The following is a 15,553-nucleotide window of genomic DNA, read 5'->3' as shown; positions in this document are numbered from 1 at the left end:
AATAACTTGTTCCAAATCATCAAAGCAAAATCAGAATGCAAAAAAAGATGAGATGCTATCTCGGAATTCGTATGGCAGAGCACACAAACATTTGGAGAAAGAGTCTTCAAAGGTCTCCTGATCCACCACAAGTTATTGGTATTGATTTTATTAAGCACAAACAACCAAATAAAAGCGCCCCGGGGGGGGGGGGGGGGGGGGGGGGGGGGGGGGGGGTGGGGTGGGTGGTGTGTGGTTCAAAATAGAATAAAAAGGAAAAATAGAATTGGAACAAGTCAATAATTCCTAGAAATTATTATATGTTTCCTGGGTCATTTATTTCGGTCTCTCTTCATTAAATTATCGGTTCAAATTTTGAGAGTTTTAACTTATTATTTGAGATAATATCTTGATATTTAAGTGGAGAAAGGAAGATGACATATTCATTATTCCGGTAAATTAGTTGAGTATCCAAAGAGTTTCAGACAACCATAAAAGAGGAATGATAAACTACCTTTTACATACCTTCTAATGAGAGGAGTCACCCGCATCATTTGGACGAGATTGGCACATCATTTGTTTGATCTGCACTTTCCAATTCTTCATGGCTTGCATCTCCGCTTTTCAGTTCGATATCTTTTCTTTCAATTGTTGGTTCTCCGCTTCCCCCATTTGCATCCGGATAACCATCTCCTCCGCTCGAGCCTCGACGGCTCGACGCTCTTGGTCAATCTCAGCACGAGACACCACACTGAAAGAAGATGATGATGTTGGGGCCCGCCGGGGGGGGGTGTGGTGTGTGGTTCAAAATAGAATAAAAAGGAAAAAAAGAATTGGAACAGGTCAATAATTCCTAGAAATTATTATATGTGGCTCATTTATTTCGGTCTCTCTTGATTAAATTATCATGGTTCAAATTTTGAGAGTTTTAACTTATTATTTGAGATAATATCTTGATATTTAAGTGGAGAAAGGAAGATGACAGATTCATTATTCCGGTAAATTAGTTGTATCCAAAGAATTTCAAATAACCATAAAAGAGGAATGATAAACTACCTTTTACATACCTTCTAATGAGAGGAGTCACCCGTATCATTTGGATGGGATTGGCATATCATTTGTTCGATCTGCACTTTCCAATTCTTCATGGCTTGCATCTCCGCTTCCTAGTTCGACATCTTTTCTTTCAATTGTTGGTTCTCCGCTTCCCCCATTTGCATCTGGATAACCATCTCCTCCGCTCGAGCCTCGGCGGCTCGACGCTCTTGGTCAATCTCAGCACGAGACTTCACACTGAAAGAAGATGATGATGTTGGGGCCCGGGAGGGGGGGGGGGTTCAAAATAGAATAAAAAGGAAAAAAAGAATTGGAATAGGTCAATAATTCATAAAAATATTTTTCCTTTGTCATGGTGGTATAGCAAAGTAGTGAAAGCACTATAATAGGTGCTCAAGGCACTTGCTACTATTGTCAAACATAGCCATTCATAGGAAAATACTGGGTGGTGTCAAACCACCATGTTAGCAACCTAATTGGTGGTCTTAATTTGACCACCGCAAAATGACACATGGTGGTTTATGACCACCCATTAACATTGTATGAATCCAACATAGTATTCTTATTGAACTTAAGCTCAAATAATTGTCATGATTGGATGATTGTAAGGTGCGTTTAATATAGCATTTTTTTTTTCAAGTTTGATATTGATGGTTTAATGCTTTAGGATGCATTTGCTTTAGAATTCTTAAGTGGCTAGATTTGGCTAACGGAGCTTGACACACATTGAGGGCAACAAATCTAAGGGATGTGACTCTTAAGTTTTTGTTTTTGTTTTGTTTTGTTTTTTTTTTTTTTTGTTTTTTTTTTTTGTTTTTTTTTTTGTTTTTTGTACTAGGGAATTACAAAATAACAGTAATCTAAGAAAAATAACTCCAAATTTATTAGCTAGGCCAATGTGCTTATCATTTTCCTCCAATATATACATGATAAAATAACTATCACAAGTTTAAAATCCATTTAGTCCAATTATAGTCTATCCGATTAACCATATAAATTAATCATACAAAACAAACATAACCTTAGACAAATAATAAATACTCTTCTTGACTTTTTTAATTCTTGGCAATAATAATTCAGCTTTTGCAGGGGCTGTCAAATGCATTTTAAATCCCAAAAATTAATTTCCAAAAGCTTAAAATTGTAATTTTTTTTCAAGTAGGAAGCAATACCTATAAAACTTTAAATGCTAGTAAACAAATAAAACCTTTAAATGCAATTGATATAATAATTGTTAACGGCAGCCACACAACAATAATCATGCATCACGAATAGCTGCAACCGGAAGGCAACATCAATAGTACAGACAAAGAAACACCCCTTTGTAAGGCCAACATCTATAGGGGTGTTTGACGCCATGACATAAGAAAATGCATTACTCTCCAGACCCAAATCAATTTTGAGTATTTTCTGTTATAGTAGAAAGTAGAATGAACTTCAAGTGATTACCAAAATTATCACTATCTATTAATTAATAATAGAAAGTAATATCAACACGATGTGTATTCTCACCATTTATAAGACACGACACCTTCACAGTGATTACATATAAAGATGAAAGAAAGGTATATTTTGCTTCATTCGGAGGCATCACAGTTTTTATATGCATTGATGCCAAATAAGTTGAGTGGAAAAATAAGTTGTTATAACTGAACATTTCATGTGGAAGTAGGAGTCAAGATGTTTTTGTTCAGGTGAGAAAAATATTTTTGAAGTCTTAACTCTAGCAGAAAAAAAATAGTAGTGAGTTTTTTTGGTGTGTTAAATGGAGTTATTAGCTAACAATAGGAGGACGTCTTTCTCCTTTGGGCTCTTGCAGAAAAAAGTGGCCATGGTCATGAAGAAGGCTAGTGCCAAGGGTTAGATAATGATGATATCGTTCCTGGTAGTTTTGTTTATTGTCCTTTTTGTTATGGTCTTCTTCACCTAGGCTAGAGAGGAAGAAGCTGCTCCCAATGTTGGTGATACACAGGAGAGAAGTTTGATCTGGCTTAAATGCAGGACTCCGCAAAAGCAGATAAGTGAACTAAATCCATGTATTGTTGAATAAATTGATATCGAAGTGGCTTTGAATGGGGGCTCCTGGCATTAGGGACGATGAAGATTGGGTCCACTACTAATTCCTAGAAATTATTATATGTTTCCCTGGCTCATTTGTTTCGGTCTCTCTTGATTAAATTATCATGGTTCAAATTTTGAGAGTTTTAACTTATTATTTGAGATAATATCTTGATATTTAAGTAGAGAAAGGAAGATGATAGATTCATTATTCCGTTAAATTAGTTGAGTATCCAAAGAGTTTCAAACAACCATAAAAGAGGAATGATAAACTACCTTTTACATACCTTCTAATGAGAGGAGTCACCTGCATCATCTGGACTGGATTGGTGCATCATTTGTTTGATCTGCACTTTCCAATTCTTCATGGCTTGCATCTCCGCTTCCTAGTTCGACATCTTTTATTTCAATTGTTGATTCTCCGCTTCCACCATTTGCATCTGGATAACCATCTCCTCCACTGGAGCCTCGGCGGCTCGACGCTCTCGGTCAATCTCAGCATGAGACACCACACTGAAAGAAGATGATGATGTTGGGGCGACGTATCCACTCCCAAGACCATTCAACTAGCCCCCCGTTCATTGCCCAAGCACCTAAGTGTAGATCTCGTCATCCATCATCGGCTGATTACCCTCTGCAACAGGTGCATCTCTCAGTTCAAGCATCTTTGCCTATTTTCAGTCATGAAAATGATGGAAATGAAGAAATAAGAATACAACTGACGTTTTGAATAAGATAATGAACTAAATAATCTACTTGACTTACATGTTTCCTCTGCGCACCCTAGCACCACTCCCCCGATGGCCTCTGATGTGTTCTCTAATAAAGATTTAGCCTCGACACTAGGTCACCAGTGATGGGATCACGCTACATTATCATATAAAAGTTCTTTAATATTAATTCAGCGGTGTCAATATAAGTAACACTTGTCAAGTAATGGTCAGATAGTTTCGTATCAATTACCTTTCGATGATTAATGAATAATTTCGAGCCACCGCAATGCGTCGTATCTAGTTTGCTGCGATTCGCAGCATTTTTTTCATAGATAGCCTACAAAATAGATGTAATGACTTTTTCTTATTCACATAAATATGAAAAAGTAGTTATTGTAATTAATAGAAACACATCACCTGATAGTTAGGGTCGCGAAAATGGCGACACACCACCCGCCAATCCTCTAGGGAGATCTTATCATATGGCTGCACTTCTGCCTCATCTCCCATCTCCCTAAAATGGTTGTGCATTTTTCTACGATAGGTCTTAAATCGAGAGCAAAACTGCGTGTTCACCGCCTTTTTGATATGGTCTGTGGTGAAAATGTCCATATCAAACTCTTCCTGTATATGAAATATATATTGAATGTTAGAGAATCTTTTGGGTAATATATTAAAAGTGAAAGAAATGTTTTAGGGTTACTTACCAAGATGCGCTCATATAGAACCAAGCGCTGATCCTCCGTCACCTTTGGCCAGGTGAAGCAGGTGACTGGAGCATATTGGCAACATATAATGCCAAGCTCCCATGACCAGGCTGTGCACCAATCGTCAAGCGAGGAATGTCGATACGGATCCGCCGCCCAGTCCTCTCCAGGTGCTTCTTTAACGCAACGTTCTTCGCTGCACCACGGCATGAACTCGCTTACGTCATAAAGGTTGATGCTAAAAGAAGAGTTAAAGAACAATAAGATAATCATACACGTGAAATGATAGTAAATATATTATTCTAAATCATACACATGAAATGATAGTAAATATATTATTCTAAATCAAATACTCGTAACATTACCAACGCTGCTTATTATGGTCAGAAACTCACTCTGGGCTTGATCCCTAACTGATGGATCCATGTCGGGCTAGGGTCTCGAGGGCTCAGATGGTGCCGCATCAACACCGACGTGCTCAGTCGCACTCAAGGATGACCCATCATCATCGCGAGATGACGTCGTCGATAGCCTAGACTGAAGTAAGCGATGACGACCTCTTGGTGCCATATCTGCAAAATAATTCACAAGTAAATATAAGAAGAATGGATATTAGATGGATGCGTAGTAAATATATTTTCACTTATTTTCACATGTCAAATACACGGTGATAACATAACACACTTACCCCCTATACGTCCTCAATATCAGTATCATCTTTACTTTCTAGAGTGTTTTCCTCTTCACTGCAGTACTCAACCATAGTTTCATCTTCCCCATCAATTTCATCACTGTCGATGAAGTCAACGTGTACAGAGGGTTCAATTCTAATGTCAGCAGTTCCTACGTGTTCTACTGTGGCACCAACTCTATTTAATGGTATAGGATCGGCTCCTTCCTCCGCAACATTGATAGCAGATTGCATTGCTACACTAACAGATGACTGATCTTCTTGGAAAGCATCATTGCTAACACTCTTCTCCCCATCTATAACTTCTGTAATATCATACAAACTTCGAGGAGGAATATTTTGGGCCACATGTTATTCACCCTTTAATTTTGTGTCCTTAAGGTATAACACTTGTTCTGCCTGCGTCGTAAGCACAAAGGGTCGTTTTGATACCATGTTTTACTGAAATTGACACTAGTAAAGTAGGCATCTGTATTTATCCCACTCTTTTTATTGCTAATGTCCCACCAGGTACACTTGAAGATGTGGACAAGTTTGTTAGCTCCATATTGAAGCTCTATAATGTCATCCAACACACCAAAATAGTCAATTTCCTCATCTCCTATTGTGCCTAGCACGCAACTCCACAATTTTGGGTTCTTCTATGCAGTTTGAGGGACTTTATATGAAATCGTAAGCCGTTGACAATGCAACCGCTGTAGCGGTTAACTCGTTGTTCGGGGCCACATGCCAACGCGTACGAATCTTTACTTGATGTTGGTTCTTTATTATAATACATGACTTTCATCTATTAATTACAAAGGACTTTAGATGAGTAAACCGTTAATATTGAAAATGTACATTGTAGTGAACTCAGGCAGTAGTTGTTACTTACACAGCACCCAAACCAATTAACAAATTCCTTCTTATGTCTTTCGTCAACATTCCTTTCATTTTGAGCCAAAAGTTCAGCTTTATGTTCGCTATATGCAATAATAGTACATGTTAATGTCAACTACGTATATATGCATATGTAAATATAATGCAAAGTAAGGAGTTTTAAACCACATACTCGATATATGGAATAATTTCATCACAATTATTGAGGACGTAAAAATGTGCCTTTCGTAGGTCGTCCATATCAATGAAATCGTAAACTCGTGCACCGAACGGCCAAACATTTCCTCGAAATATAGAGCTCCTCGGTTCTTCATCTTTGGCATTAATAGCATGAACGTTTGCATTTCGCTCCTCTCGAGTGAACCTTGTTTCAATATCATGTAGATACATTGAGCAAAATGCAAGACATTCACTGCCAATGTATACCTCAATGATTGAACCTTCCGGTCGTGCCTTATTGTGCACATACCCCTTCAAAGTGGATAAAAAGGAAGGAAATCACGAGAACATTGTAGGACTTTATAATTTACCTCTCAATAGGATACATCCAACGATATTGGACCAGTCCTCCAATTATGGCCTCCATTGGTAAATGGACGGCTAGGTGGACCATCACATCGAAGAATGTTGGCGGAAATATTTTCTCCAGCTTGCATAGTATGATCACAATGTCCTCCACTAATCATTCAAGTACGTTTACGCTCAATTTCTTGGAGCACAACTGTCGAAAGAATATCCCCAATTCAATCAGCACCGAGTGAACATCTTCGGTTAAGTGTCCACGAAGGAAAATGGGCAGAACTCATTGCAAAGGGATGTGACAGTCATGACTTTTCATTCCTAACATCTTCCCTTCCTTCGTGTTTATGCATCAAGATATGTTTGATGCATATCCATCAGGGAACTTTACTGATTTCAACCATTCGAAGAAATTATTCTTCTCATCTTTCGAAAATGTGTAACAGGATGATGGCATGAGAAGTTTGTCCCCATCACAAATCAGATGCAACTCAAGTGGTATTCCCATATCTTCCATATCCCGACGAGCATTTGCGTTGTCCTTTGTCTTCCCATTTATATCCAGCAATGTAAAAATGACATTCTCACAAATGTTCTTCTCGATGTGCATGACATCCAGGTTGTGGCGTAATGGAAGATCTTTCCAATATGACAACTCGAAGAAAATGCTTCTCTTTGTCCAATTTAACTCCCACTCAGCACGTTTCCTTTTTCTATTGCTAGTTGATTTCCCAAATTTCATATCTCTGATCAACCTGAGTTGGTTTAATATCTTTTCCCCACTTAGTCGGTTTGGTTGCAACCTTTATTTAGGTTTTCCATTAAAGCTTCTGACACCATGAGTCCTCCAAGGATGTCCAGGTCGTAAAAAATGACGATGACACATAAAACATAACTTGCGTTCATGCTTTAAGGATAAGGACCCAACATCCTTATTATATACAGGGCATGCTAAGTAACCTTTTGTGCTCCAGCCTAATAGATTGCTGTAGGCAGAGAAATCATTAATTGTCCACAAAAGTACAACATGCATCCGAAATGTTGTCCCAGTTTCCACATCAAATTTCTCCACTCCTTTTTCCCATAGTTCTTTCAACTCATCAATTAATGGCCTCAAGTAAACATCAATATCATTACAAGGTGTCCTCGGTCCAGGAATAAGCAGAGACATATAAATGAAGGGTTCTTTCATACATCGCCATGAAGGCATATTGTATGGCATCATCATAACTGGCCACATGCTATACGGGTTGTTCATGTTTTCGAAAGGATTGAACCCATCTGAAGCAAGGCCAAGTCTGATGTTGTGAGGATCACTAGTAAATCACGGATACATTTTATCAAACTCTGCCCAAGCTTCCAAGTCCACTGGATGGCTAAAGGTGTTTTCCTCTTGAAGATGTTTCTCTTTATGTCATCTCATATCTGTAGCAGTCTTTCTACACATGTACAATCGTTCCAATCATTGTATTAATGGACAATATCCCAAAACTTTTTAGGGGATCTTTTTACCTTTCTTCTAATTAGTTGTATACCTCAGTTCACCACATTCTAGACACTCATTCGCATTTTAATGTTCACCATAAAAAAGTGCACAATCATACCTACACACATGTATTGTAGTGTAACCGAGACCCAATTTACGCACATATGTCTTTATAAAAGGACTTTGGAAGTGTTTCACCATCAGGCAGTACTGCCTTAATGAGGCTTAAATGCATGTTGAATGCGCTCTGAGATAACCCATGCATTGTCTTCGCATGAAGCGACTTTATCAGAAACTATAATTTTGAGAACTTTGTACAGTTTGGATATAGGGGCACCCGTGCATCCCTCACGAGATTAGAAAATGGTTTACCAAGTCGATTGAATGTACTAGGATCACAAGGTATGGTACCCACTGAAGTAGATTCATCACCAGTACGCGACACACTGACGTCTTCCATGTCCACTGCAATCCCCCTTTGTAAGTCACCTAACATTTCGATTAACCATTCCGAACGTGTATCACCACCTTTTATATTTGCCCCCTCATCTTCATCGTCATCATCATCGCTCTGAACTGTGCAATCTTCACCGTGGAACACCCATCTTGTGTACCTTTTCTCCATTCCAAAGTCTAATAAATGTGAATGGATCAATGTGTTTGAATGTTATGTTTTGGCATTTCTTGCAAGGACACCTTATTCTACTAGCACCGTCAGCATGAGGATGTGCGAACTCTATGAAATCATTTACCCCTTTCACGTATTCTGGAAAAAACCCACCCCGAGTGTTCATTCAACTCTTATCCATGTTCATTAATTCCCTATAACATGTTCAAGTAAATGGTGTTGATTACATTGTTAGAATGTTTATGATGCATGCATTATGAATCCTATAATCAACCACCTTCCATCTAAAGGGTACGGATCCTATCCCATTTAGGAATGTTGCAATTACATTGCGATCAATCATTCAAATTCCTTCGTTGTAGTCATTATAAATTTCAGCAGCATCTCCCCATGGCTCTCCAAGTACACGAGATGGGGGAAGTGCACATGACCTGCTAGTTTTCTATCACTAACAAATTGTCACCACACCTCACTATGCACCCAAAGAACACAAATAGAGATGCGATCAAAATATATAATGACAATGATGAAAGCGTGAACGATGATAAGAATGTAAATACAACTTCCTAAACTATTCACATTAGACAATTCAATAATGGTTGAAATACAAACATCACTAATCGTAAATGAAACAAATAATCAACATGTTCAATTGATTATTAGTCTACATAATATGACTAATAATCAATTGTATTTTAACAATTGATTTGTCCCATATGTACGATGAGGCATGAATGTATAGTAATCATTCTTGAACAGGTCTAAGCTTCGATGCACACATGAAATGACAATAATTAATTTTGCATAAGGAGCCCGTGATAAGTAGGCAAGGCATAAGCCTTATGGCATTAAGGTGTAAACCTTTTGAGAATTTCAATTTTTAGATAAAAATACATAAATAAATTACACGTACTTTAAAAATAAGGAAAAAACTACATAATTATAAATGCAATATAAAAAATAAATATACTTTTTATACTATTTTTCAGTCATTCAAAATACTAACTTAAATTCATTAAGTAAATCAAGCCAAGAGAAAGTTATAAAATTGCAAAGTTCATATTACTTTCAAGATTTATGATACTGCTCCCAATTATTCCTATATTGTTTCTAAATCTCATCCAACAATAAACCTCTACCTCAGTCAAAACTCAAATCATCACTTTTTGATCCAATATATCTCCCCATTTCTTAATCTCCTTTTCTTTCCTTTCCACATTGATGCACCCAACCTCCTTCTTAATAGGAGAATCTCATCCAACAGCAACCTCCCACCACAGTTAAATCTGCCAAAATTCAGACACAAGATATCATCAATCTCCCCCATAGTTGCTCCTAGGTTTTTGCATCTTACCTCCCCATTTTTCAAACAATTCTAACTCCAAACTATTAATATTCTGGACATGTACTAGAGTTCGATCAGCACGATTTGAAGTTTAGAGTACTGGACTCTGAACGTGAAGTCTAACCTCCTCCTTAGTAATACTATTTCTTTTGCACAAAGTGTTTTTTGTGGGAGAGAGGCAAATTGTGTATGCTATTTTTAGTAGACATTGAAGTGGTAGGATGTTCATTGTACAAAGAAAAAGGGCATTGCGTTCAAATTAGATTTTTTGATTTTGAGAAGGCGTGTGATTGAGCTAGTTGGAAGTTCTTGGATAGAGTGCCTTTGAGGAAGAGGTTAGGTGTTATGTGGAGGAATTGGATAGGGGGCTGTTTATCTAATGGCTAATGCTTATTTTTTGTGATTATTAATGGGTACAATAGTGGTTATAGATCTTCCAGGGGGTTTAAGCAAGGAGATTCTCTTTCCCCAATTTTATTTGTTTCTTATGGAGGATGTTTTGAGCGAAATGATAGAAAGGGCTGCTGATAGGGAGTTGTAAGGGGGATCAAGGTGAGTAGAGAGAAGGTGGTACTGTCTCATTTGCAGTTCACTCATGATACAATTATTTTACTTGATGGCATGTTAACACATTTTTTAACATCCTCACAATTCTTCAAATTTTTTAGGTCTGTGAAAAAAAAAAAAAGTGGTGTTGGGTCAATTAGCTTAGCTCTGAAAGGATTATGCAGTTGACTTCCTAGCTAGATGTGGTATTTTATACGACGGTTTGTATAAAAATAGTCACTCTTTGAAAAACAAAAAAAAAGTCCCATGACGAGGAAGAATTTAGACCCTAAACATATGTGAACTACCAATATGGATTGGAATCTCTAAAAGCAAGCAAAACTAATATAGAAAACAACCCACCCTAAACATATGTTAACCACCAATATGGATAATCTTTAAAATCAAGCAAAACTAGTATAGAAAACAACTCAACTAGACAATCCTTAAAAGAAGGTCCGCTTGTGTCCCAAATCATAATTTGACCGTTTGATGCACTCGAAAAGGGTTCCTAGATTCCCATCTACTTCTAATAACAAACTAAATGTAATTAATAAAGTAGATATCACCAAAAAGTCAAGGGGGGAGGGGACTCATTATACACACACACACACACACAAACACAAACATATGTATATCAGTACCTAAAACAATAGCAATGTCAATCATTTTGCAATAATTTCACGTGCTTATATCATAAAATTTATATCCATTCAGTTAGTAACTTCGCTCTTTATACCATAATATTTTATTGAAAGTATTAATAGTTTTACTTTGCATCCTAAAATTGCAACATTGACATATCAACACAAACCCATCAAGAAACAACAATAGCATCTCATTGTATCCCAAAAACATGCATTAGTAGGGCTCAATTATAATGAGACCCAATAATCTACCAGTAACAAAGAACCTAAAAAATAAAATAAAAATTTGCAACTCACCTCCACGGCTCCACCTTTGGTCCTCTGCATCCATGGATCGTGAAGGAGCTTGATCTGTGAGGCCTGAGGGAGCTTAATCTTACCGTGGAGCAGCTGGAGGCTGGAGGTGTGGAGTCAAGTCATCTGTGGAGCTGGGGATGACTGATGCCTGTGGCTGTGGTCCGTGGAGCCTGGAGGAGACAACAACTCGAGCTGGGGATCGTTCGCACTTCGCAGGCTCGTAGCACCGGCAGGTCCAGCACGTAGCACTACACCAGAGGAAAGGAGAGGCGACTCAGAAGAGGAAAGGATTGAGATTTGAGAGAGTGAGAGCTGAGAGGTTAGAGATGAGGAAAGGGTAAAAGCCGCAGCGTGGGTTAGGGGCCCTTAGGATTTTTTTTGTGTTAACTGAAGTCTGAAGTAGTAGTGACGGTTTCAAAATCGTCACTAATACCCTATTATTAGTGACGGTTCTCCCAAACCGTCACTAATACCCTTAACTAATTTTTTAAAATAATTTTTTAAATGAAAACACTAGTAGTGACAGTTTCAAAACCGTCACTAATACCCCCTTATTAGTGACGGTTCTCCCAAACCGTCACTAATACCTTTAACTATTTCTTTTTTAAAATTTTTAAAATGAAAACACTAGTAGTGACGGATTCAAAACCATCACTAATACCCCCTTATTAGTGACAGTTCTCCCAAACCGTCACTAATACACTTAACTATTTCTTTTTTTAATATTTTTTAAATGAAAACACTAATAGTGACTGTTTCAGAGTCATCACTAATACCCTAGAATCGTCGCTAATATTTTCTCGCAAAAATTTTCGCGCGAAAATTGTTTATCGCGCTGCTTTTAGTGATGAAAGTATTAGTGACAGTTTTAAAACCGTCACTAATAGTGTCGTATTAGTGACGGCTGCTAAAATCGTCACTAATGCTTAGACTATTAGTGACGAAATTGAATTCATCACTAATACTTTTGTCATTAAAAACTAGTTTTTTTGTAGTGACATATGAAGACAAAGATATGGATTTTGGATCAGACATTATAAAGAAAAACTTTAAAAGGTGTGCCCTCTATTTTGTATTTATGTCTTTTCTTTTTAATTGAATTTGGTTTATTTCCATAAGTTTACAAAATAAGGCATAAATAGCCCTAGTTTATGAAAAGAATCACTACCTAGGATTTGGTAACTTAGCCACATGCTTTCTAAGTAGGATATAGACCATAGCGGTTTACGAAGGGAAAACTACTAAGGATTAGGGAGAATTAGCCCTTATACCCAAAATAAACAAACCAACATGATTTGTAAGGAAAAACTACTCAAATTTGGGAATTTAGCCACATGCCTCCAAAGTATGGTGCAGACTATGCTGATCTACGAAAGGAAAACTACCAAGGATTTGGGAGAATTGGACCTCATACCCAAGATAGATAAACTAACACGATTTTTTAGAAAAACTACTCAAATTAAGGAACTTGACTGCATGTCTCGAAAGTAGGGTGCAAACTATACCAGTCTACAAAAGGGAAAACCACCTTGGATTAGGGAGAATTGTACATATACCCAAGATAGACAAACCAACATGATTTGTAAAGAAAAATTACCCGAATTTGGGAACTTTTCCAGATGCCTCCATAGTAGGGTGCAGACAATATCGATCTATGGAAGAGGAAACTTCCAAGGATTATGGAGAACTAGCCCTTATGCTCAAGATAGAAAAACCAACATAATTTGAAAATAAAACTACCCATATTTGGGAACTTAGCCACATGCCTTCAAAGTAAGGTGTAGACCACATCGGTATACGAAAGAGAAAACTTTCGAGGATTAGGGAGAATCGACCCTTATGCCCAAGATAGATAAACCAACATGATTTGTAAAGAAAAACTACCCAAATTTGGAAACTTAGTCACATGCCTTTAAAGTAAGGTCTGTACCAGTTTACGGAAGATAAAAAAGTGAGGGTGTGAGAAGTGAACTAAACACTACTTACAAAAATCCATGAAATGAATTTACATAAAATGAACATTATGAAGCATGAAGTAAGGACACCTCCTAAATTTGCTCATGAATGATAATATTCATACAAAATGCACATGAAATGCTTCTCACTGTAGATGACATGCATGTAACGTATGAAGATGCACAAATCTCCACTTCAGGAATGCTAGTGAAAAAATGTCTAACCAATCAATTCTCTAAAAAGATTATGAAATTTAACTTCATTTCAACATTAACAGTCCCCTTATTACAAATCGTGGAAAGAAAGGTTCATGCTTTGCCGCTTGTGCACCTATTAACTACTTTCTGGGATACTCGACTCTCATCTTCTTTTAGAATGAACTCATGATTTTTATTGAACAACATGTGTTAAATGTAAACAAAACGATAGGAAAATATTTCAAACACAATCAAATGTTATCACCCATGTATTATCCATTCTTTCCTTGTTCCTCTACTAAGCATAGGCTTTACCTTGACCAACACCTTAAACTCATAATTTTGGTCTCGAAATTTGATCCTCCATCAAATATTCTGGGCCCTTTTCATCTTTTCCTTTTTTTAATGCTTAAATTCCCTTCGATTCCATTTCTAGTTTTCTCCAAGAGTTGATGTTGGATAAAGACTACAATCTTAAAAACACCAACGTGATGGGTTTCAACATTGTATAAATGCTTGCAATACATAGGTTTATTAAATCACATCATTCCCCATTTAATATCTTTGAATAATAAACTATATCATAAGTATCTTTGCTACCATTTGAGGACCTCAAGGTGGTCTTTAAAGATAGGGATAAAACATAGGTTGGGTTTAGGGTTAATAAAAAAAAAAAAAAAGGCAACTAAGTTTAAAATCCCCAACCTACCCCTTATCTCAAGGCATCTCCCCCCCACCCCCCGGCCTTTTTGTATCAACCGCACTCACGAATTAATACACATGAGTTGCCTACATACCCATTACAAGATCAAGTCATTACATAGTTCTAGACTCTCATCTTGTTTTTGACAATTCAATTAAAGAAAAAGTGTAATAACCCAAAAAATTAATCGGGATCTTGTCGACGAACCCAAGGAATTCGGCGATGATGGTACAAGAGGATCTCGTCGACGAGGACAAGTCTCGTCGATGAGACGATACTGAGAGGGGGTTTGTTACAATTTGAAATTCGTCGACAAGGGATGAAGGTTCGTCGACGAACTTCTTCAGGGACTCGTCGATGAGATGATGTGTCTCATTGACGAATCCGGGGCTATAAATAGCTAAAACCCAAATTTTTCTACAAAAAATTCGCATAGGAAGCAGTCACTCTCTCTCTCTCTCTCTCTCTCTCTAAACGTATCTCTCTTCTTCTCTCTTCTTCTCTCTTCGATCCCGGCTCCATTTCTTTCCGGATTGACAATTTGAGACCACCACGACGCTTCTAGGATAGTTCTCTGCAAGTCTGCCAGAATGGATCGTTGGTGGTAGTGGTTTGAATTTCATCCCCATTTCAAGGTAAGACATTTTATTCAGTATTTGCCTTTTCCATAGTTATATAAAATGTTGGACATAGAAAAATAAAGATATTTTATTCTAGGAGATGTTGTTTTTAGGGTGTTGAGTGAGGAACCCTGCGGAATAGGACCGAGCTCAGTAGGGAGCTTTTGCAGAAATCAAGTAAGGAAAATATGCTATGCTAGGAGTCTATAATTATATTATTCGAGATTTTATGTATATACATGTATACCAGTTATTATTCCGTTTTTATAGAATAAGAGTTTTAATGTATGTGTGGCCTAAGTAGATATTAACCTGATATAGAATTTATACAGTTTTTCCAGTATGTCATGTTATACAATATATACAGATATAGCCAGATATTCACAGTTGTTTAACAAACAGATATACATATATAGATTTTATTCAGTTCAGTATGTTACAGTATTTTTCAAAATGGCATGTTCTCCTAATGCCATAACACTTAGATTATATAGACAGATTATACAAACAAATTATATAGTCAGAT

The sequence above is a fragment of the Malania oleifera genome, chromosome 12 (assembly GCF_029873635.1).
Source record: "Malania oleifera isolate guangnan ecotype guangnan chromosome 12, ASM2987363v1, whole genome shotgun sequence".
In the NCBI taxonomy this organism is placed as follows: domain Eukaryota; kingdom Viridiplantae; phylum Streptophyta; class Magnoliopsida; order Santalales; family Ximeniaceae; genus Malania; species Malania oleifera.
The sequence above is the reverse complement of the archived record's forward strand: the minus strand, read 5'-3'. Positions refer to the sequence as shown.